This window comes from Apis cerana, linkage group LG5, assembly GCF_029169275.1.
Source record: "Apis cerana isolate GH-2021 linkage group LG5, AcerK_1.0, whole genome shotgun sequence".
NCBI lineage: Eukaryota > Metazoa > Arthropoda > Insecta > Hymenoptera > Apidae > Apis > Apis cerana.
This window is the reverse complement of record NC_083856.1, coordinates 2,130,549-2,147,882: the sequence shown is the minus strand read 5'-3', so window position 1 is coordinate 2,147,882 and position 17,334 is coordinate 2,130,549. Positions and strand designations below refer to the sequence as shown.

Sequence of the window (17,334 nt, the reverse complement as noted above, 5' to 3'; positions counted from 1 at the left end):
TCCCTGATCCGATAAATGCCAGCAAGCGAGCAAGCAACGTTCACCTATCTTCCATCCTCGTTCACAAGCATCGTTATTGTCGAACATCGTGCATATACTTTAGCCACGATTCGGTTCATTCACTTCTCTTCCCTTTCGCGTTCATTGATTAAGGTGTACGATAAACCACGTGTCTAGCACTTGTGGCATACTCTACTCGCGACCTTGCCCGCTTACATGAATACATACCGTAGTTTTACGTGTGCACCGTGTGTAAGAGTACACGATGCTTTGTGTACAGAAGCCAATGTGTGCACCAGGGGAGAAAGTAAATGTTTCGCGGAGTGTCTGAATGGAAGGGTACCAAGTAAGTAGCTTGGAATTTGTGGGAAGTGTTGGTCTGTGGTATAAGGGTCTCTGGTTAAACGAGTTCAACTGGATGGTTTTATTGTTGGCTTTCTGTTTGCTCTGGTTTGAAGAGTTGTAATCGGTAGCAATAGTATATAGAGAGCGATGTGAGTCATAGCGATGTTCGTCCAATCATTGAAAATGAAAATGCGTTTTAAATTGTCTAAGTATTAAGTACGAGTAGAAGTTTGTGAAAGAATTTGTGAGAAGTGTTTGGGTGTATGTTTATGTGTGTGAATTTATACAGCTGTATGTATTTCTATTGTATTTTTTTGTTTTATTTAATTTAAAGTATTGTAATCTGTAGTGATAATGATAAGAAGAAGAGAGAATTGTAGTATTGTTAAGGATTATAGTATTGTTCAAGCAGTTGTAGAAAATGAAAATGTGTTTTAAATTACGTTACTAAATTTCCTGGATACTGGATAGAGAAATTTGAAATTTCTGTAAAGTCTGCTGAAATAAGAATCTATGAAACTGGAAAATATGAAGTATACAAAAGAAGCTAATCAACAAGTAATAAAATTTGTATGGTTTTGAAATTGATTATATAATGAAGTATTTAATTTTATCTTATTATTTATATTTTTTTACATTTTTGCAAAAAATAATATTGATGAAAATATAAAAATAAAATTATTCAATTAATTGATAACTTGTTCTTATAATAGGATTATTTACAGATCCGATTTTATTTAGAAATATTTATATAATGGTAAAATTAGTACTTTTGAAAAGATTATAGTAAGTATATAATTATCTCAAAGTGTAAATCTTAAATATTATTCAAATATTTGAAATTAATTTGTATTTATTTGAAATTAGATAAGAAACTTATTAATATTTTAACAATGAAAAATGTTTATGTCATTTTTATTTAAGCTTCATTTAAAATTCAAAGCGTTAAACTTTTTCTGTCATAAATTTTAAATATTTTTCGATAAAAATAAAATATATTTAAAAAAAAAACATATATATTACGAAGTTTATTCGTTATTGTCAATAATTTTATTTAACTACAGAATAAAGCAGATGGAGCCATTCATTTCCGAGTTTTATTTTATTATTATTTTTAAATCAACCAAAGCAAATACATAAAGCTTTATAACTCATTAAAATGATATAAATTAAATGGCAATCCATATTTCATCCAAAATGTTTCGTGAAACTTATCGATTAAAAGGCAATTTATAATTCTCAATACCTATATCTCTCAAATTAGACTATTTTATATTACACGCATTTCCATGAAATCAAATCCGATTTTGAACATGTAAATAATAGTTATATTTTCAGTTATTTTTTTATTTTTAATATATATGTATATAGATATTCGTGAATTGTTACGAATAATGTCAATCATCCTGTACAGAAACAATATGGATTATCTTTATGCTTCAGAAATTATTTTACAAACGACCAATTTCAAACATTTAAACAACGATAAATAACGATTGTAATATTAAATAATTGCTTTTAATATATGCACTGATATAATATGTCATAAATTTAATCTCATATCTGATATTATTACAGAAATTGATAAAATAGATATATTGGTACGTCTAATTCTGTCTTGTAAATTAACTTATGAACTAATCTGAAATCTAAAATATTTTTGAGATAAGTTTACTATTTTAAATAAACATTAAATTATAATATGTTCAATTATTATTTTCTTCTTATTTTTATTATTTTTTTTTATTTTTTATTATTGTTATTATTGTCATTACAAATTTATGTTGTTATTAATAAGAATTATATTTTCATTGCAACATTTTATTATTATTATTACGATAAAAATTAATTGCAGTTATTAATTATCTTAATGCTATTATTTAATGATAAGAATGGATAATGCATGTAATGCATGATTCTCCTGTAAGAAAAATAATTACATGCAAAGAGAGAGCATTTAGTTGCAGTTTTTAAATTTTTTTATTTGATATTATTACTATGATGCGTAACAATACTCTTACGTATATTTCATAAAAATGAAACTAGAAATTAAAACGTATATTCTTTCATTCAAAAAAGTTTCATAAACCGAGTTTTTCTCATTTAAATAATATTATCTTTTACCGTTTGAATATAACTTCTTCGTAACTTATTATATTTATCTCTCACTTCGAAAATTATATTGTTTCTTTTTATCATTTTTTTCCTTTATTTCTCTTAAATATCCATTTAAATAATATAATTTTTCACGCTTTGAATACCATTTTCTTACAATTAGCTAATTCTTTTGGTTCTCTCAGATATTAAAATAATATTATCTTCTATTCTTTGAATACTGTTTTATCATAAGCACTTTTATGAATTTAAACATTTAAAAAATATTGTTTTCTATCGTTTAAATCCTATCTTCATAATCAATTATATAATTAATCATATTAAAATTTATAATCACTCTGACTATTAAATTAAAATTATCAATAAGACAATATATTTCTCATCCTTAAGTACATTTGTAGCTTTTAATGAAAGATATAATGTAATTTAAGATGTAATGTAAACCATTATTATAAAATAATATTTGTTACTGAATTCTTATCGATATATGATAACATCTAATATGATATTATGAAAATAGAATGTAACTCTTAAACCTCTTGAATAATTAAAAGTTTCTAGATATAATGTATCTATATTGAATTATGATATTATTTAAATTACTTATTTATGATATTATTTAATAAGATATAAAAATTAGAAAAATATTAGTAGATAGAACTTAAAAAGATTAAACAGTCTCGATAAAAGCTAGTTAAAACAATTATAATAATTTACATTGGATATATATATATTAAAAAAAAGAAAACTTAATTATTTTTTACTATTATTGATTAAATATTTTCTAATACAGTTAATAAATAAAATAAATACATAAAATTTTGTGGAATTCACAAATAATTTTACAATTTTTTTTAAGTAATTATTATAATTAAAAAGATATATAAGAGATAATATATATCTTATAGTATACTTTCATATTTTAAAGACATCCCTATAATATAATATAATATAATATACATTGTTATTTGTTTCTACATATCTTCTACTAAATAACACATATATGTACATATGTATATAAACAACAATGGAATAAACAGGTTAAACATCGAATTTATCATCCACACACCTCTGCAAATAAGAAGAGCATCCTGTATATATCACATGCAAGGATGAATTTTAAAGAGAATAGCTTTGTTCTGTTGCGTTATTCTCATATTTACACTGTTGCGTAACCAACACTATATACCAAAGCTTACGTATGGAATCAGATTATTACGGTAGAACGGTGTTACAATGCATGAACACAAATATAGCTATAGACACAGGTGCATGCCCAATAGCCTATATCCAATTGCCACAATCTGTAGTTAGAAATCTCTTCTGTCCTTCCATCAAAGATCTATCGTTCATCATCGCGATTATTCGTTTCTTTTCTTTCTTTCTCTCCCCTCCCCTCCCTTTTTTTTTATTTGCACCATCTTTTTTCAATCGAGATGGGGCAAGACTGGAACGATCAGAAAACATAACCACAGGCGATAACGCGGTTGAAATGAAAGGGTCGCGTGCGTAGATCCGTCACGTTACGGGGGGAGATGAACGACACATTGTTGTCCGTGGTCAGGGCTGCAATCATTTTTTGGAAACAGATTTCAGTGGGTTCCCAGTTGGACCCCCACACTGCGGTTTGTTCGGTACCGCCGATTGTTTTCTACATGCTGTCTGTTGGGATTTATGCGACCCAATGCCCGTTACATCGTGCACGCTCGCTTTCACTTTGGTCCATGGGGGTGTGTATCGTGAAAGCGTGTTGGTCGTTTTATGGATTCAAGTCGAGGGGATGATGGAGAGGCTTGTTCGAATTTACTCCCTCGGAGGAATGTTTGGCTATGAGAAGGAAAAATGATTTATTGCAGTTTTTTTTTTCATTTTTGGGATTTATACAGTGAAAGTATTTGTGTATTATCTATGAAGAATTTCATTTAATTTTAATAGAAATTTGTAAGTGATCCAACGTTGGTTAATAGTAATGTGTTAATAAAATATACGAGTTAGATTATAAAGAGTAAAATAATAAATATTGTGTGTGATTTATAAAGGATGGAATGGATATCTGGAAGAAGGGTGTATGATGTTACATTTCCATAAAAATTTACAGGAAAAATAATTCACTCCTCATTAGCAATTAAAGAAGCAATTGGTGTAACGTATTTTTCAAGAAATTTTTCTTTCATAATGAAAGAAGAGCGTTACACTAGCTGGTTTCTTAATTGATGCAGTGAACAGTGAATTATTTTTATGTTTTCCTATAAATTTTGTGAAATGTATAATACATATCTTAGATATTATACATTTATTCAATTAAAGATTCGAATTTTTTTTTAACTTATAAAAATCACCCATCTCGAACCAATGTTGTTTTAACGTGATTTTTTTTCATGATAACGTTAAATCTCATTAAAAAGTTTCATTTCAAATTTAAGTATATACGTACAAACAAATATTATATCACTTGGCTATTTCTTTTCAACAATTATTTATAAATTCGAATTTTTAAATATGTTTTTTTTAAAAATAATGTTAAACATATAATCAAATTATTTTTAACATTAATGTAATATTATTAAATAAATTTATAAATACTTTAAATTAATCCTTTTATAATATTTTATATATTATTAACACTTTCTGAAAAATCTTCTAATATACTTTCAATGCTTTGAAACATATTTTCGCGATAAATGAAAATTTCTGAGAGTTTTTTGTAATTTCCACATTAATAAATGATTGTAAAATACTTTCGATCCTTTAACGCTTTTACTTTTCTAGATAAAAGATAACTCAAAATAATTCATACATAATAGAGAATGAAAATTTTCCAAAGTAAAGTATAAGTTCTCAATGGCGAATGTAAACACCTGAGTTGCCTCCGGCAGCGGTTGAAACGAAATCAAACAATACGTGCCATGTGTTTACCGTCCTCGAACTCCGACAGTAAAATTGAAGCAAACGTCCTGCTCTAGGACACGTATCAGTCGTGCTTTACCTTCGGTTTCGATAACACGGTTTCAGTGTCACGGCATGGAGATTAATACATTCAATACATTATACATTAATATAATTGTATAAATTAATACATAATTAATACATTACGTGAGTATACATTTGTTATCGCTGCATATGTATGTATGCAGTTATTTGTGTTTATTATATTGAGAATAATTCTTTCGAGAATCTTGTGTGTTTTGTTCAACTGAAAAACATGAATGATCCATCCCTTTATGCACCTTGTTGCTTTTTATTCCTTCTTGGGGATGAATCTTGGATAAGTTGATAATATTAATTACATGATATTATATCATTACATTGAATATATTTTTTTTTTGAATTTAGTTTAGATAAATTGCAAAATTTTTATCGAATAATATTCATATTCATAATTTCAATCTCGTGTTGCAATGTTTTAAGATGATCAATAATAGTTTGATATATTATTTGGTTAAAATAATTGATAATCAATTATATTATTCATAATAAATTATTCATAAAAATTACAAATATTTGTAGTAGCTATAGTAGTATGATTAAAAAAATCATGATATAATTTAAAAATGTAAAAATATAGAAAATATACGTAATATAAAAAAAAAATATACTATATTTATATAAAATAAAATATTCTTTATGATATTTAATGGATCAATAATGGATCAATAATGGAATTTCTGTTTAATTTCTATTCCTTTATTTGTGTTCATAAAAATATGAATTTGCGTGAATAGCTAAGTTATCAGTAAAAATATAATTTAAAAGGATATCAATGTCAATGTCACACGATAATATGATGGGAATAAAAGTATTAATTTGATGGTTTTATTCTAATGATAGTCGATCAGATTATCTGATGAAAAGTTCTACTTAATATTTTATTCCAAGTTCTATTATTCATAAAATTAAAATATTCTTTATTAAAGTATCAAGTATTAAGTATTAACTATAAAGTATTCTTTATTAAAGTTTTAATTTTATAATTGTTTTATCCCTATTATAAATTAATTGATAAATAATAAATAAATAAATAAATTAATTATTACAAAAAAATATTACGATAACAACAATTAAAATTTCCTTTTTTATAAATAAAGTTTGAAAACGCATGAAACAGTGTTTCTTTTTATTTTTTTGATTAATATCTCTATCATAATTTAACAAAGAAAAAAGAAATAATGAATGTTCAAAAATAGTTAATAATCAACTGTTCATATATTAAAAAATATATTTAAATTAATTCAAAATCTTTCAAGTTCCTAAATATTTGTTAAAAAGATTATTTATCTTATATTTTAGATACCCTTTTTATATCTATAATAAATGTAACTCTTGTTAGAGAGAGAACAATTAGCTTTCTTTATTTAGGACCAACTACGTAACAACGTTACATAGTAATATGCTGAAGTAGTTGATGAACTATACAGTATATAACGCGATACAGGTGCACGAGATACGTGTACTCGTGTGGCTCGACAAGATCGTCGGATTCTTGGCGAGAAAGCGAAACGCGACGACAATACGCTTCATTGGTCAGATCGAATGAACCGTGCTTTACATCTGGCTCGATACATGTATCGAATTTGTCTTACCTCAAATTCCTTTTGGTTTTATTACGATTTTGACATACGACGTGAAATCGTATAATTATTTAACATGAAAATAATTATAAATTTATATATATTTATATAACAATTTACGATAGATCGAGAAAAAGATTGCACAGGGATTTATATGAACTGTTATAAAATTCTTATTTAAAAAATTTTTTTATGATTTTCAAAATATTTATGTACAAATAGATACTTAAAGTTTAATTCGATTTTTATGTAATAATCATTCATAGTTGATTTAATTAAATATATCTTTACTTATCTGGAGAAGATTGAACAATTGATTAAATAAGAATTGGATCGTATTATACAATTATTTAATATAGATATAGAATTAAAATTTCATATGAATAAATAATAATGAATATTATATATATGATAATAAAAGAAAGTTAAACTTTCATGGCTGCAAAGATCTGAAATAAAAAATAACAATCTCATGAAAGTATATTTATAAAATAATTATTTGAAGCAATCTTTTCTCAATTTAATTATAATATTTAATCAATTTCAACTTACATAGATTACATAAAATAACTACATAAAACGGAACATTTATCTTTTCTTTTATAAAATAAATCATTTTTCAAAAATAAAATACAAAACATATTTACCAAATTGATTCACAAATTATCTTTGAGCGTTATGTGATTTATAAAATAAATTACTTATCAAATAAAGTGCATCGGTTGGTCCTAATACATTCGATTGGCAAAATCGTTCCGAGAAAATCGATTTCAAGCTGTATTTCAATCGTGAGTAACTGAAGATAGGAATTCTCGACGATTGGGTAACGTTTTCTTAGAGGCGCTGTTCGGCATGGCGTTACGCAAGCTTTTTGAAAAAGCTCGAGTTTGCACTCCATGAAACTTGTTACGCAAGGGCCAGAATCACCAGTTACTTTCTCGACGATCATTGCACCGTTCACCTGGCATCGCAGACAATCCTGCTGACCAGCGCAAGCACATGCACACGATGCCTCGAGAACAATGCTAACGAGTGATTTTTCAATAATTAATATTATAATATCAGCATATTAGATTGTAGTTACATGCAAATTATGGATATTTATAAAATTTTTATAAATGTGATCAAAGAAATAGAATTTAAACGGAGATTTGTCTTATTCTTCATAAATATCATATTGTATTGTATAATATGAATGATATATTCTTTCTATTTAATAAAACGCTATTTACATATTATACCTGTCGAATATAATTAATGATAATTGATGACTCACATCATCTAAAAGAATTCGTATAATAAAAAAAATGAATATACATTTTATTTCTTTTTTTAATCAGTTTATCAATTCTTTGTGATTGGAGCATAAAATTAACAAAGATAAAAATTACATGTAAGATAAAAATTCCTGTGTTTGCTATAACTTTTAATTCTCTTTTATTAAAATAGATTGGATGTCGATAGGGAAAAATTTATCCAAATTATGAAAATAAAATTTGAAAGAATTTTAATATTTGTTACGTGATTTAATTGTATATTTAATGATATTTATATAGGATTTTTCATAAGTTCATTTCTTATACGAAATCAATGCATTCTATTTTCTATCTTCTCTGGTAAAAAATTTAAAAGTATGAAAAAAAAAGTTTTTTTTTCATGGGGCTTTGTTTCGAGTAAAATTGATTTTCAAAGTGCGTAGGGTGCACGCATATTCTATTAAATTCGGTTCACTGAACATCGCTGTAGAGGTAGAAAAATAGTGATTTGTTTCGAAAAATATTATTTTCTTAGTAAAAGTATCAAAAGTTATTTATATACAATTGATATAAAAAATTATTTCAATGTTTTAATTAAATATAATATAATTTCTCCTTATAATAAAATAAAAAATCTAAAATCATATTTTTAAAATTGCAAGCAGAATTTTTGTTAGATATTCCTATTTGTTATTCAAATATATTTATCAAAATAATTTTTTTCCCCTTTATTTTAATTTATTTTATAAATTTCAAATACAATTTTTTTTTCATGCAAAATCAACTTCTTTTTTTTCTCATTTTAACAACACTTTTTTGCTTTCTCTTTTATTTTATTCAACTTATTTTACAATATTTATTCTCTCATGCGAAATCCTCTTTCTTTTTATCCACGTACACTATCGTTCACAAGTTTGAAAACAAAAAAATTTCAAATTAAAAATGAATTTTGAAACATTAATTTATTATAATCGAAATATTTTATATTTTTTATTAAATAATAAAATAAATTAAGCAAATTTTTTTTTAATTATCTCTAAACAAATCCATTAATCTTTTTTTGATAAAAAAAATAGATTTCAATATCAATAAACATTTATTATGAGCGATTATTTTTACATCGTTTAAAAAAGATTTTTGGTTTCATGCAATATGATTGTTTTCAAACTTTTGAACTGTAGTATATATAGATGCTATCTGTTTTATATCTGTTTTAAGGTATGCTATATTTGTATGAAACAACACGCAGCACGCATCGATATCACGTCGGATGCACATGGTCAAAAAATCGTAATGTGTATCGCCAAGTTTTTTGAGTAGAATATAATATCCAGCGGAGTGTGAACTTGTGTAAAAACGTTCGAAATATTATTTTATACACATTGTTTTTTTTTTTTTTTTTTCCTCCTCCCATTATAACACGATAACACGTTTCTGCAACAATATCGAGTAGAACATGTCGTTTCTCGTAAAGCAAATAATTATTTAACTGTAACGAAATTCCTCACGAATTAGATTATAATTATCTTTATCAGAACGTCGAGCTAATAGAAAATTAACGCACAATGTGTAAAATAACAGGATTCGCATCGAAAATTTTAACGATCCGTCCGTTCTTTCTTTTTTTTTTTTTATTTGTCCTTCCACTTTTCAATCGCACGAAACATTGCTTCGTGTATCTGAATTTATCATTTCTTTTTTTTTTCTTTTTCATTTTTTTATTTTTTCAATTCGGTTTCACCTATTGTTCCGAACAAGGCTAGTTTTTTAAGTGAATTTTGGAAAAAATTCACAGGAGTTCGTTAACAATTGACACAAGTTTGACACATGGATAAACATTTGTTTGTATTTAATATAAATAATCGAATTTATTATATATATATGAGTAAAATTTCAATTTTTAATACATTGATTGTTATTGAACAAACTTATATTGAAGAAATTTATAAATTAATAAATTATTGGATATTTGGATAAAAATGTTGATAAGCAATATGGAATCTTTTTAGAATTATAGTCTTTATAAAAAATACAATGGAGTTATATTTCAAAATTTCATATTTGTTATTAAAATTTTGTATACTTTAAGATAAAAAAGAAATTATATCTATAATATAATTTTTTTGAGAACTTAATATCTTCTTTTATTCTAAAAAAAGGAGCAATATATATTTATTTGAATAACGAGAATAAACGAGCAAATATTTAATTATTCGAGTATCAATTTAATTGTTCTAGTAATTGTTTATATATTGGATTATTTTTCACTCGAAATGTGAGCATACGAAAACATTGGGAAAAACGTAGAAGTTCAATAAAATACAATAGAATTGGGTATTGAGAGATTAAATTAAATTCACAACACTTTCGTTATTTACAATTATTCACACGATACCATCCGCTTTGTAGAATTATTCCTTTCAGCGTTTAATGTATAATTCCCGTTGAACAAATAATTTTCCTCCGATAACAAGCGTCAGTCATTTTATTAAACCATTAAATAATATGTACTAACGTCGTATAATTTATATAACAAGTCAGTTACGACATAAAAGTAGAATAACTATAAAGAATCGTTTATTTTTTAACCAACTATTAAAAGTATCTAATATTTTTATAAAGAATATGATATATAACGATGTAATAGTTCAAGAAATATTTCTCAGTCTATAAAAAATATTTTAATACATTAACATTGGATTCATGAATTAATTGGATAATTTAAAATCAATGGTATAAAATATCACAAAAGTATGCGATTTCTAAATTTTCTTTTCTTCGCATATTTATCACTACTCTTCAAAATAAAATTATTAGAATATGGAATAAATTAATAAATATTTCCGAAAACAGATTTTTCTTTCATACATCCTAACGTGATATCGAATATTTTTGCAATCATCTACATATTTCTCTATTATTCAACTCAAAATATAATTAATAAAAGAAGCTCCTATTACAAAATTTAAGATATAATAAACATATTTGCGAAGAGATCTTTATAAAATGGCTACAGAACTCGATGGATTAATCGAGATGGAGAAATCGATTTAACGTGTATACTTCTTCTTCTTCATTCTCTCGATTCTAAGTGTAAACTTCTTTCCTCCATCAGATTCTCACGCTTCGATATGCGTTCTATTATATTCGTTCCATTATATTTTAACATGACGACTTTCCTCCACCTCTCCCCGGAGGAATCGTTCGGTTTCCGGTTCTCGTAGCTACGTTTTCGAGTTGGTCGATCCTTTGCACGCTCGCCTGCTCTCGTCGTCGTGATTCTGATTGGATATAACGGTCCCGTTTATCCGTCTTTCGATGTAACGAGGTAACATTGCAACGCTGATTCGAGACCTGTGACGCAGATTCGACACCCACGCGGGTAGAAATTCTGTTACTACGCCTTCATGGTAGATAACCTTTGCTAGAGCGTGGATTCATTTCTGCATGGATATTCGCTTTTTTCATCTTTTTTTTTTTTTTTCGTTCTTTATTTATCTAGAAGCGCGTAAAAATATTTCTGATTTCACCGTTCACCGGAATAGGGAAAGAAGGATGGAGAGAATGGAAGAAGAAGACAAAGATAGGTTAGGTTAGGTATACTTGACTGAAGGCAGATCTAAGTAAAATGAAATGATGAGAAATATGAAATATGTAAAATGTGTAAAATAGTTTATTTGAAATAATGTGAAACAAAATAATGAAACTAAAAGTAATGAGATTATAAAATGCGAAATAATTATATTTTTTTTAAATAGTTAGTTAACTATTTTTTTTCTTTTTTTTATGATCTTGTGAAATGGAGTATTTGGAATATAAATATTCAATTTCTGTCTTCATACACTAATCTCTTTGTACACTAAATGTATGCATGATTTTGTTATGACCACTTCTCAATTTAAATATTATTACTTTCTCCTTTCTATTTATATTATTGTGGAATAGAATAAAAAAGTTAATGCTTTAAATTTTAGTTCTTTTTGATGTGTTGACTTCATTCTTCTTTAATATTCAACGTAATTGACTTTCTAAAATGGTAGAATACGATATTGTTATATTATAGTATTTTTTTTAAATGTGTTAAATCAACGTGAAATAATAATTTTTCTTTGTATTAATTGAAATAATATTTAATGTGATTATTTAAATTTTTAAGTATCTGTAGGATTGATGTATAATACTGATATATTTTAATTATGTATCAGGACGTGTAATCGTATATCGCAAAAATTCCTTATTTTTATAAAATATAAAAACATTCAGTTCTTATTGATATTTATAAACAATGTTGAAAAATATACAATTCGATGAAATAATAATAAAAAACCAAATATTAAAATATTTTGTTAAATAATGATATTTTAAATTACCGAATATATTTTAAATTAATTAATTATTCGAAATAAAAATTTGGAAATATGATAAATTGGAAAAATAAATTTTAATATATTTTGTCAATAAATAACATTTTGATAATTTGTTTTTGATCATCTAATTTCTCTCAATTATCGAATAAATATAATAAATACCGCTGAAACTTTTGGCGGCATAAATGGAACGAAAGAGAATGAACAATTTCTGAATTAGCCAGATTTAGAGTGGGATTTTATCATTTGATTTAATGATACATCGATGACTGGTTACGATAAATGTTGAAATCAAAAGGGTTTAAGCATCGACTTGTTTTGTTTCGTGCAGGAATTATCATTATGCGAATTATTCTTGCGATATAATAATTAATTAATTCGATTGTAAAATAACTGAGCAGTGTGTAAATATACCAATCAATTGTATGACTGTGCCGTTATTTATTATTATATATATTTGTAGGCAGAGTTGAGTTTCTGAGAAATTATTTTTTAAAGAAATTCATGATAGAAAATGTTTCTGATTATTATACAGATTTATAATTTATCACGTTTGTTTCCACAATATTAAATAAATGATTTGAAATATGGATATAATATCCATAATCGATATATATTTTATCGAATAATAATTGGAAAATGATTAATAAAATATAAAGTCCAAATGAAAAATAAAATAAAAATAAAATTCTTTTTTTTATTCATGATTCTTAGCAAATAAAAATTGTTGAAATTTTTTAAATCATTTGAAAATTTATTATTTATATTTATTTTATGAATTTTTATTCAGTAATTTATAATAATGTAATTTAATTTTTTTTATTTTTAGCAAATAATTGCTTTTACTATAAAATAAGATAAGAATAAAGAAATTCAAATTAGATTTGATATAAATTAAAAAAAATTATCGTTTTATAGTATTCGTAAAATATCATTTTTAAAATATTAATAAATTTATAATATTATAATTTATCATATAACGAAAATAAAAGTTAAAAAAGAAATATTTTTAAAAATAACTGCTTAAAAAAGAAACAAAAAAAAGAATGTAAACTTCAAAGCTTTTATATTACCTTAACTTAATCTTACAAAAAATATCTTTTGTGTATATTATATATAGAAAATTAGAGGCAAACTTTTTTTAATTTTATAAAGTAATCATGCGATTTTGATTTTTTCATTCCATCCTATTATAGAAGTGATACTGAAGGCAGAGATAAATTTCTCTTAAATTATTCATCTTAAATCAACGGTATGTATGTATAAGTTACGCGCATACATCGTTAAATTTAATAAAGAAGTTTAATCTAGAAACACGGTCTTCATTAACCCATTAAACTTTTTCAATAAATCTTTTCTTTCTCTAGTTACTCAGTAATAATTCTTCCCACTTTCTTTTCGCCATTTTTGTGCCAAAAATTGATCAACAATAATACACTTTGTGTATTAAATGTATTTTTTGAAAGTTCTTATTCTTTATTATTTTTTTTTGAATAATGACAAATTAAAGATTTATTATAGGAAAGATTTTAAATTAATAAACTATCATAGGTTTCTATCTTTATTTATAATATATTCTTTTTTGAAAGATAGAGTTAATTAATAATTGAATTATTTAATTAAAATGATAAATATTGATAAATATCTATAATGTCATGTATAAATTTTTTTATATACATATATGTTAAATAACATTTAAATAATAACAAAATTATTTATTTAAATTATTAAAATTGTGAAATTTTAATAAACTTTTTTAATAAACTTATAAAATTCTTAAATTTCTAAAACATTTTTAATCAATTATTATATGTATAATATATCCAGCATATTATTATAATTATTAACATATTATTTCTTCTTTTTTTTTTTATTATATTTAAGAAACTGAAATTAATATTTTGAAAATAATAAATTCTACTTACAAAATTTCTTTCTTCAATTGCATATATTTTGGATGAATACAAACTTCTTTATGAATCTTCTTTCTCTAAATTTCACAAAACAAAATGAAGAATTTACAAAGAGAATTTAAAATCATATAAAAACAAAATTAAATATTAAAGTATGTTTTTCGTCTCTTCAATTATTCATTTCGAGTTTCATTCTTATTTCCTAATTTTTTCAAAATGTTTGAGCAAAATGTTGAAAATTAAAGTAATCGAATCAATCAGTCTCTCTTTATGTTCATCGCAGTTTTTGAAAAGCAAAGTTTAGAATATCCTCATCGGAGGTATATAACTGTGAGCTGTATACGGAGAGATGCATTGCTCCACTTGTGGTTCTTCTATTTGCGGTCGCAGAAAAGTTGATATCATTTATGATCGTATAAAAATCAGTACCATTTGAGGTCGAACGAGCCAGAAAGTGAGCCCTCTGAAAATAGTGCCAGTTGCGACCGTTCCACTTTCATTTGTAGGGAAAATTAGCGCGACTTTCAGTTTATTGAGTACATTATGGTTTGATTTTACCAAAACTATTATAAATAAGAATTATTCAATGTAATGGAAATAGAATTATTATGGAATATGAGAAACAAAAAGATATCTATAATTGAATATGTAACATCTATTAAGCAAAATTTATTTAAAAAATTAATTTGATTAATTTCCGTGTTAGAAATTCAGAGAAGTTATCAAAAAATCGGCAAGATTGCGTAAGAGATGTGGATCGAGATTTGATTATTTAAATACGCGATGGGAACATCTAATCTGATAAGGACGAAAGATATCGCGAGGTGTATGATACATTGTGCCGCGATGCAATTAAATATTGTCTTCTCCCTGCGCGGTCCAGTTCTGCTCGATTTCTTTTCGATTCAACCCGAGTCTGCCTCGTGGGAATGAGAAAACGTCGGTCTTTTTCACTTTTCTCTCTAGCTGGCATAGTTTCACGCAAGTGCAATTTTTAAACATCCTAAAATCTTTGCATTTTATTCGTATTTCGTCGATTTCTTCGAATATTTTTAGATTAGGATCAGAAGAAATTAATTTCCTTTTTTATAATTTAAGTATTATTTAAGAAAATAAAATATTAGCTGTTAAATTAGGAAATTTTATTATTTTTTTCGGATTTTATTTATTTGTTTAGATTTTTTTAAATTAGAATTAGATAAAATTAATTCTTTTTTTTTATAAATCAGATTTTTATCTTATATTGAATTGAAATATTAATTATTTTTAATCTCCTAAATTAAGAAATTATATTATCTTCTTTGAATTTCTTTAATTATTTGAAATTTTTTTTATAAAAAATTAACAAATTTATTTTTTGTTGAAATATTGAATAAATTATTAAAGAATTTTCACTAAATAAAAAGAAGAAATTTTTGTACAAATTCTTATCTAATAAATTGTAGAAATTTATTCAAATATTAAATTTTTTTTCTCTTTTACATTTTTTATATTTTAATTAAATAAATAGCATGAAATAAAAATTGGATCGAAAATTGATATATACAGAAGCGATAAATTGTTCGATGTAGAAATTATCATCTACTATTTGACCACGTTCACGATATAATAAATCCAAACAAAGGTTCGAAGCTGATTCTCGATAAATTACATAAAGTATACGGACAGCATCGATTTGTTGTGTCAACGTGATCAAATAAAACACGCGTTTTATCCGCGTAAACGACGGTATTAATTAGTTGACATTCGATAGGGAATATAAGTTACTACTGACTGCTTTTTCCACGATCCTGCGCGAACCGTTTCAGGGATCAAGTTATCAAATCATAGATGTTAACAAGATATATTAATATATGATAAATATTAATAATGCGAGCAGTAAAATAATATTTGTTTTTTGTAATTAAAATCAATGATGTATTGAATATTTATAATTATGATATTGAATATTTTATCTTAAACAGATATATCTGAACTGTAACTGTATTCAGAAGAAGCATGGTGATAAAATATTTAATATGAGAAAATTATAGAATTATAATAAATTATAATAAATTTTCATCAAGAATGTGTTTAGCTATATGTAAAATATATTATTGCATCTGTAAGTTTAGTAAATTTCTTTTTTATTCTTGTTTCAAAGAAATATATATACATATATTTTTTTTTTATTGAATATTTTCAATGAGAGCTCTTCAATCGTTTTATATTGTGCTTCTAATCTTATAATTTTCAATTTTTTCATTAAATTATCTTATATATTTCTTATCAAAGAATGTAAATGTACCAAAGTTTATTGACATGTGTAATTAATATCATAGTAAGGAGATGACGAATCAAATGAAATTTGATCAATGTTCGCTAGCTCGATTTCTATTGAAAGGTTGAATGAATTTAGAATAGGACTTGATTAGAATCAGCACTTTGATCTCAACTATTGTTCCATCAAGACGTTACTTCCGCATGCTACCAATGTTGAGGATTATGTTTCGTGAATACAATAATTAATTCTCTATATTATTCGCGTGAATGCTTTGCTTCAGACAACAAAACGAAACCATTCCCTAACTACATATACTAACTACATACCGTTACTTGAGAGCGTTATTTGATTACAACTTTTATTCCTTGTACATATTCATCTTTCTGTGTAATGAAGTGCAATTTTCTCACAACTTGTTTTTAAACTTATTAAAAATAATTTCATTTATCTGAATGTTTATCTAAATTTTTGTAATCTTCATATGAAAATTTATAACAAATAAATTCT

The 17,334-nt window shown here is 24.9% G+C and overlaps 1 long non-coding RNA gene across 1 annotated transcript in view; it reads left to right on the top strand.

Moving 5' to 3' along the window:
- Window positions 1-5,363: 5,363 nt before the first annotated feature.
- The window catches only part of LOC133666172 (uncharacterized), a 98,592-nt gene continuing 86,621 nt past the window's right edge, over window positions 5,364-17,334 (top strand). Inside the window, exon 1 of the long non-coding RNA XR_009829922.1 lies at window positions 5,364-5,553. This is a non-coding gene — a long non-coding RNA (uncharacterized LOC133666172). The remainder of the gene's footprint in view (window positions 5,554-17,334) is intronic.